This window comes from Macrotis lagotis, chromosome 1, assembly GCF_037893015.1.
Source record: "Macrotis lagotis isolate mMagLag1 chromosome 1, bilby.v1.9.chrom.fasta, whole genome shotgun sequence".
Classification (NCBI taxonomy): Eukaryota; Metazoa; Chordata; class Mammalia; order Peramelemorphia; family Peramelidae; genus Macrotis; species Macrotis lagotis.
The window spans coordinates 181,552,745-181,560,696 of NC_133658.1; the positions used below are offsets into that span (position 1 = coordinate 181,552,745).

At 34.5% G+C, this 7,952-nt stretch overlaps 1 pseudogene; it reads right to left on the reverse strand.

Moving 5' to 3' along the window:
• Positions 1-5,331: 5,331 nt before the first annotated feature.
• On the reverse strand, positions 5,332-5,896 carry LOC141519343 (small ribosomal subunit protein eS4-like; annotated as a pseudogene).
• Between the last annotated feature and the right edge of the window lie 2,056 nt (positions 5,897-7,952).

Genomic DNA, 7,952 nt, shown 5'->3' on the forward strand with positions numbered 1-7,952 from the left:
AATTTAAAGTGATGGGGAAAGATGTTACTAATATAAGAGTTAATCCTGAATCAATCAAATTTGTAAAAAAAAAATCCCATCATTTACTTATTAGAGCTTAGATAAAATCAATAAAAAGATAAAATAAAGGACAAAGGGAAGATATGGAGTCAAGTAAAGTAATTCCAAGCTGATTCATTTAAATGAATTATTGACTGAGAAATGGCAAATGGGTGGAGGAAAGAACAATGATACTTATGAAAATATGTAATAAAGAAATCTAACCAATGTGAATTACCTGGATTAACAAAAAAGTGGTTTCAAACCAATTTAGTCAGTGCAATTTACTTTCCAAATGAAACATGATGGCTAAAGGCAGTAATAGTTTAAAGTGGGATGGCCCAGCCTTACTTTTAAAAGTTCTGATTGAATCAATAGACAATATATTTTGATTTGTCATTTTAGTAAGAGTTCTGTAGTAACTCAGTTTTGTTTACTAAAGCATTTAGTAAAGTAAAACCAGAAGGAGGGCATATAAAATTGTAGTCGGCAGGTATATTTTGGACAGCCCTGGTTTGGAGAATAAATCTGTTTGTAAAATATTATGAAAGAGAATGATAGACGATGATGAGCACTGTGATCTAAGACAGGACTGTCCAAAATGCTATTGCCTATAGGGAGATTTTATGCTGCCCTCCTGTGAATTTACTAAATGCTTTAGTAAATGAAGCCAAGCTACAACAGAGTTTTCACTAAAATGGCTAATCAAAATATTTTGTCTATTGTTTCCATAAAAATCTTTTGAAAAAAAGGTTAGATAGCCCTGATCTAAGACATCAAGAAGCAATAAAATGGAAAAACCTGATTAAGAAAAGCTTGGTAAGCAACCCAACAAAACAGAAACATTCTGATAGCATTTAAGGATGAAACTAGAAAAACAGCAGATTAATGAGAGAAAAGATATGCTAAGATTTTTATAACAAATATTTTCACCATTGAGGACAGTAGAGTCACAGTATTTGGATTCATATCACAGTCTTTCATATCCTTCTAGAACAGAACTCTTATCTTGGCATCCATGAATTAATGTTGTTTTTCTATGTAATTGGTTTCCTTTGTCATTCTATATATTTTATTTTATGCATTTAAAAATATTTTACTGAAAAGGGGGGCCATAAATTTCACTAGAAAACTAAATAGATCACTGGCCCCTAATCTAGAAGAAATGGAAATGACACTGGAAATGGAAATAATTGATTGCCTAGAAATTTAGGCTAAATCCACAACTTGGCAGATATGATTGCTAATCCACTCAGCAACCTTGAAAAGACTGTAAAGACTAGGGGAACTAACACAGGACTGGAGATTTGCAGATATTGACCCAATTTTTTTTTCAAAAAAAGCAAAGAGAATAAAGTTGCAAATTATTGGCCAGAGAGTTTAACTTCAATTCCTGACAAAATTCCAAAACACATTAATACAGTGGTGAGTAAACGTCTTAGGAAAGGAAATTATGAACAAAAAGAGTTGGCATGACTTCTTCAAGAGCTAGACTAATGTATTTTTCTTTTCTTTTTTTCTTTTTTTGATAGGATTGTTAAACTGATACATCAAAGAAATGATTAGATAAAGTTTGCCAAGACTTCATTTTTTCTTCATTTTTTTGATATTGTTTATTTTGACAATTTTTTGCTTTTCTTCTTTTTCATTAGACTAGCTAAAGATTTATGTATTTTTATGGTTTATGTATTTTTAGTCTTTTCAAAGAATCAAAATTTAAAGTGTTTTTTGACTTTATTTTCTGTTTTTACCTATTTCTCCTCTATTTTTAAAAATTTCCTTTTTGTTATTATTTTGAGTTTTTAAATTAATGTTCTAGTTTTTGAAGTTGTATTCTCAATCAGAAATGATAGTATACATCTGGAATCCTGCTTCTGGAAGCCTAAGGTTGCTAAATCTCTGGAGCTAAGGAGTTCTGGGCTGAAATAGAATTAAAGCTGATTGGAAAACTCATACTGTCCAAATCACAATGGTGAACCCATCAGAGCAGAGTCCACATGGCTCCCTAAGTAAAAGTGGTCCATGTCAGAAATGGGGCAGGTTAAATCTTTGCTAATCAACAGATAAATCCTGTAAGCGACTGCTGTACTTCTAGGTCAAGGAAACTCAGTATCCACAAATAAACATCAAGAAAAAGAAATTACATACTCATTTGATTGACCACTATTTCCTTTTCTATTTTGTTGGGGCAGTTAGGTAGTATAATGGTTAGCATTCCAGGCCTCAAGTCAGAAAGACTTATTTTCCTGAGTTTAAATCTGACTTCAAACTCTTATGAGCTATGTGAACATGGTCAAGTCACTTAATTTTGTTTGCCTCAGTTTCCTCATCAATAAAATGAGCTGGAGAAGAAAATGGCAAACTATGCCAGAATCACTACTAAGAAATCCCAAAATGGGGTCAGAATGTATTGGACAACCATTTCTATTTTGTTAATGGTATGTTTTCAGAGTATGTTTTTCCTTCAGAGGATTATTTTAGCCACATCCCAGAAATTTTATTTTGATCTGTTTTACAGTATTGTTTTCGTTTTTGTTTTTAGATTCAGTCATTATTCATGATTAAGTCTCAATTTAGGTGTGCATGTTTTCTCTGTGTTCAATGTATTGATTACTATTTTTGTCTACCTAAGTTTCAGTAGAACATCAGCTAAAGTCTTTTATGCTATTATGGAAATGAAGGAGATTAAATAATAATATACTTAGATTTGGGGTTGGTTGAATGTACAGATTCAAAGAGGAAACTAATAGTTTAATACCAATTTGGAATATGTCTCCAGTGAGATGCTCCAGGATTTGTTTGACCCATTCTGCCTAACATTTTAATCAATGATTAGGATAAAGGGATATGGATGGCATACTTAAAAAATTTCCATAGCCCCGTGAAATTCCTATATTATCTTTGAGGACATTTCAAAATTAGAGATAGAATAACTAACGACAGGAACTCTAGGTGATATTAAGAGAAGAAAGGTAGGATAGCCCTGACCATGTTGTTGTTAAAGGTTGAAAAGAGTACCTTATAAAATCATGAAATATCTTTAATGGAAAGGAACTCAAGAAAGGGTGCATCTTGTTAGTAAGTTGAGAGCTGTGGTAGAAGAGCTAATTCGTTCTGTACTTCACCAAAGTATAATCTTCCAGGCTCTCCAGTTCCCATTTTTACTCCTACTTGCCTTTTAGCAGAAAGTTCAATTGATCTCCATTCATACAAATAGAACAAGGTAAAAACAGAAATTTATCTAGGTGACAGTAAGCATGGCTTGAACTACTCCAGAAAACCTTAGAAGAGAACTTCATATACTTGGTCTTTTTAAAACCTCTGGGTTCTCAGTCCCCTATTTCTCTATCTTCTTGACTACTTAACAAAGCTGAAATAAAGAACTAAAATGTTGGATGTTTTTGACTGTATAGAAATTTAGAAATATAATATTTCAACTGCAAGGCTTTCCATTTACCCACCTTAAATTCCAACATATTAAATGAATTTAATCTGTAAAGATCTGCCTTATTATCAAGTTAAAAAGTCAACTTCATCATTACAAGATGAAAGAAACATGGTTAGATGGTATTGCATGTGGAAAAAAAGATTTCAGGGACTCAGTGGGCTGCAAATTAATTATGAGTTAACATCAAAATCTAATCACATGTTAGGTTGAATTAAGAGATGTAGGCAGTCCAAAAAGAGTGAGATGATGGTTTTATTTTATTCCTTCTCCATTTTTTTACCATTCAAGTAGCATATACATTTTGGCAATGATCTTCTGTATATGATAATCCTACTTTTATTTATCTTAGGAAAATATTAATGGTAGGAATTTGCTGCCAGCTAGGAGCTAATCTTAAAAGTAAGATATTTGAAACCATGAAGGATCTTACATTACCAAGTAAATGACATTGAGTAGGTGTTAACTTGTTTAACCTATGTGAAAACCCAAACATGAACCAAGGTCTCCAAACATGGATCAGGTCTATAGGTAAAACAACCTTGCTGTCATGTTTCCATGGTCTACTCCTGTCCTTCTCTGAATCAAATCCTATTTGGTGTTGCTTTATTCAGTTCAGCTCCTACTGTGTTTGTATTAATTTTTTGCCTAGCTCTTTTTATATTCTTCCAGTTCCTCCTTTCCTTTTCCTGATTCCCAGGTCTCTCTGACTCACCAGTTTCAACTGTTGTTCTTTCCTTTCATGATTTTTAGGGGCAGCATGAGCTCCCTCAGTTTCAACTTTATACTTGACCAAGGGGTCATCAAATATAATTTTATTTCCTTGGGAAGAGCAGGAAGGTATAAGCAATGTGTCTTTTGATTAAACTAAATGTGTCAATTTGCTTTTCTAATAAGCTAATTTTACTGAAAATAAGAGGTACTGTCTTTGCTGAAAATGCAATTTTTAAATGATGAGTTAGGTTGAGGTTAAGAGGGATGGTATTAGAGTTTTTCCTCATTCTTCTTACCCGTTACCTTTTCAACCTTCACTTTCTGATGGGCATTTGTGCTCAGAGACATTTACTCAGTATAATCTTTTAAATTCTAGTGGCTATTGCCTATTGGTGAAACACAAGAAGATCCCATTACAACCTGGATTTTTTTTTTATGGAGAGCCATAAGTTGGTCTTTTAAAGATTTATTTTGTTTCCCCCTTTCAAATGCTATTTAGGTATCTTTGTGGTTTCCTTTTGACATTGACACAAAGCTGTTTCTGAAATGATGGAGCCTGCCACTCTGAGAAGGTTTAATAGATAATTTAATTAGAAGCTTTCCTCTATAGAGTTCAATAAAAAGGCAAACAACATAGCTGAGGAGAGAATACCCATCTGACACTTACCTCTTCCAGAACATTATGAGAATGATAATTTTATTAAAAGAAATACAAAAATCTATGAAGGTAAAGGAGAGGAAGCTTTGAGTTCCTTTGGGGTAAAAAAGTGTTACAACAAAACAAATTCAAGTCTTTAAAAGAACCTGAATATAGTACTATTCCTTAGAAAAATTGAGTGCTTCATTCAGAACAGGTTGGTTTTTCCTTGTATTTTCTTTTTAGTTTTTTCTAATAATATATTCTTTTTGTATCCTTGCTTCCAGGGGTAGAACTAATGTATTTATGGTATTTCTAACTCATGTTTAATGTATTCTCTATACTTCCTTTTTATTGTAATAACGGAAATATGAGAGGTAATGGGGCACAGTTAGTAGAAGGTTGACCTGGAAACAGAAGACCTGGATTCAAGTCTCTCAAATTCATACTAACTGTGTGACTTTGGGCAACCCACTTTATATCTTAGTACAAAAGATTAGCAGTTGCCAGTCTGAATGGACAGAGGGAATTTTAATGCCAAGACTTCTTTAGTATCAAACTTGATGAAATCAGTGATTTTTCCATCTTCTAAATCAATCTGAACTGTATCATTCACTTTGATGAGGGGATCTGGATAACGGATAGTACGGGCATCATGGGTCACCAGATGTACCCACAAAGATTTTTCTCACTTTGCATAACTTATATTTAGCCTCCTCAGTTGTGATACGATGAACAGCAAAGTGTCCCTCTGTGTCATATACCAAACAGAAATGTTTCCCTGTCTTTTCAATACTAATGACATCCATAGAACCAGCAGGATATGTGATATCAATGCAGAACTTGCCATCAATCTTGATGAATCGCTGCATGCAGATCTTCTTTACTTCATCTCCAGTAAGGGCATACTTGAGCCTGTTTCTCAGGAAGATGATGAGGGGGAGACATTCTTTCAATTTGTGGGGACCTGTAGATGGTCTTGGAACTCCTGTTAACTTATCTAGCATCCAGTGCTTTGGAGCTGCTACACATTTCAGATGTTTTTTGGGACCACGAGCCATGACTACACTAAATCTGGGATAAAGCAGGAAATTTACTCGACTGCATGTAGGGTTGGGGACTACTTAATGGCTGTGTTTGGCCACGTCACTTTAACCCTCTGGGCCTCGGTGTTTTTTCCAGAAGCACGACTGGCGGGTCCCAGGGCAGCGGGCAAGAGGTCATGTGCTCTCCCAAGACTTCTTTACACTGATAAAAATCATAGTTCTGAATCTCCCAGAGTAAAACCCCCCAAATCCCCCCTAAATGCATGTATAATTAATATTATAAAGTATTTTATATAGCATTTAATTTTCACAATAATCCTGAAAAGACCTGAGCTTGAATCCTGCTTTAGACATTTACTAGCTATACGACTCTGGAAAAGTGACTAAACCTCTCTCTCAGTTCAAGTGGTATTCTTCCTATTTTGCACCTAAGCATATTGAAGCTCATTTGTTTAGTTGCCGCTTCTTGTATGCTACTATATCTCTTCTATGAGAGAAGAGAAAAGAGGGTCATTATCGTCACCACTCTTGGCTGTTTCTACACACTGGAGTCAAAGGACATAGTGTTAATTGCCACTAAAGGAATGTTTTCCTATAATTTTTCTTAGCAGAACCATAGTGGCCAACATCAAGTCACTCATGGTAAAGGACTTTTCAATGGAGCCTTACAGACAAAGACTGTGAATGCTACTCAAGGTGTAACCATTATCTGCTGATATCCCAATGTATGGCATGGAGCCTGTCCTGAACCTTGGGATGGCCCTTGAAATAGTGACAGCCTAAAACTAAATCAGGGAGGTACGGTTCCCTCCACGATTAAGAATTTATTAAAATACCAACTATTTGCCTGATATTAATGCTAAGCACACAACTTTCTAATTAATATAAAGAGCTGTAGGTATTTCAACTCTACATGGATGCAACTACTGACAAAGACTAACAATTTTTTCTAAGGTCACATAGACAGTGAATGACAGAAATGGTCTTGAACCCAGGTCTTATGACTCTAAGCACTGTGCATTCTTGCTTGATCTATCTACTCCTTTATTTATTTGTTTAGCTATTTATAATTTGGTCATTTAATCCTTTATTTATCTATTTATTTGATTGTTAATTTAATTTATGGTACCACATTCTCTCTGAATTACTGTCTTTATTATGTTTTGGGATATTTTTCATTTTATTCTAATCTGCCAGACTCTCAGAATTTCTTCTTCCTAAATTTTAGGTTTATCCAAGTTCTACACTGATACTTCCTACTGGTTCAGAGGCAACCTTAGCTTTTCATAAGTTATGTCAATAGAATATGAACTCCATCATCTTCTGTCCCGTTGGAAAGACCTTGAGTTTAGTCTGTTTGCTATCTGAGGATGAGCATGGCCAACTCTGGAGAAGCCCATTCCTGGGATGTTGACCACCAACTGTTGAATGTTTTGCAGAGTTTTTTGGATATTTTTTCCCAAGGCTGTGGGGTTAAGTGACTTGCCCAAGGTCACAAAACTAGGTAATTATTGTCTGAGGCCAAGTTTGAACTCAGATTCTCCTGACTCCAGGGTTGATGCTCTATCCACTGTGCCACCTAGCTGCCCCTGCTGAATGTTTTTTGATCTCAGCAATTCATGATATGATGTGAACATACATCACTGCAGTCATAGAATGACAGTGTAATAAAGTGATGACTTAAAGTCAGATTGGCCTAAATTTGAAACTTTCCTCAGACAGTTTTGCCCAGAGTAGACTCTGGGCAAATAATCTCTCTCAGTCTTAGTTTACATGACTGTAAAATAAGGATAAAAATATTACCTTTTCCCCAGGATTATTGTGAAGATCAAATGAGATAATAAAAAGTGCTTGTCAATCCTAATGTGTTATATAAATGTTATTACCTTTTGAAATATATTCTTAAGATGCTCATCTTCTGGCCAATCCATTGGCGATGATTCTTTTGACTTAGATATTAAAAACTATTGATCAGATAATTATTTTATCTATCCTTTTACTGTTTTATGTTGTAGAAAAAAGAACATAAGACTGGAAATCAGAGGGCCTGGGTTCACATTTTGATTTGATC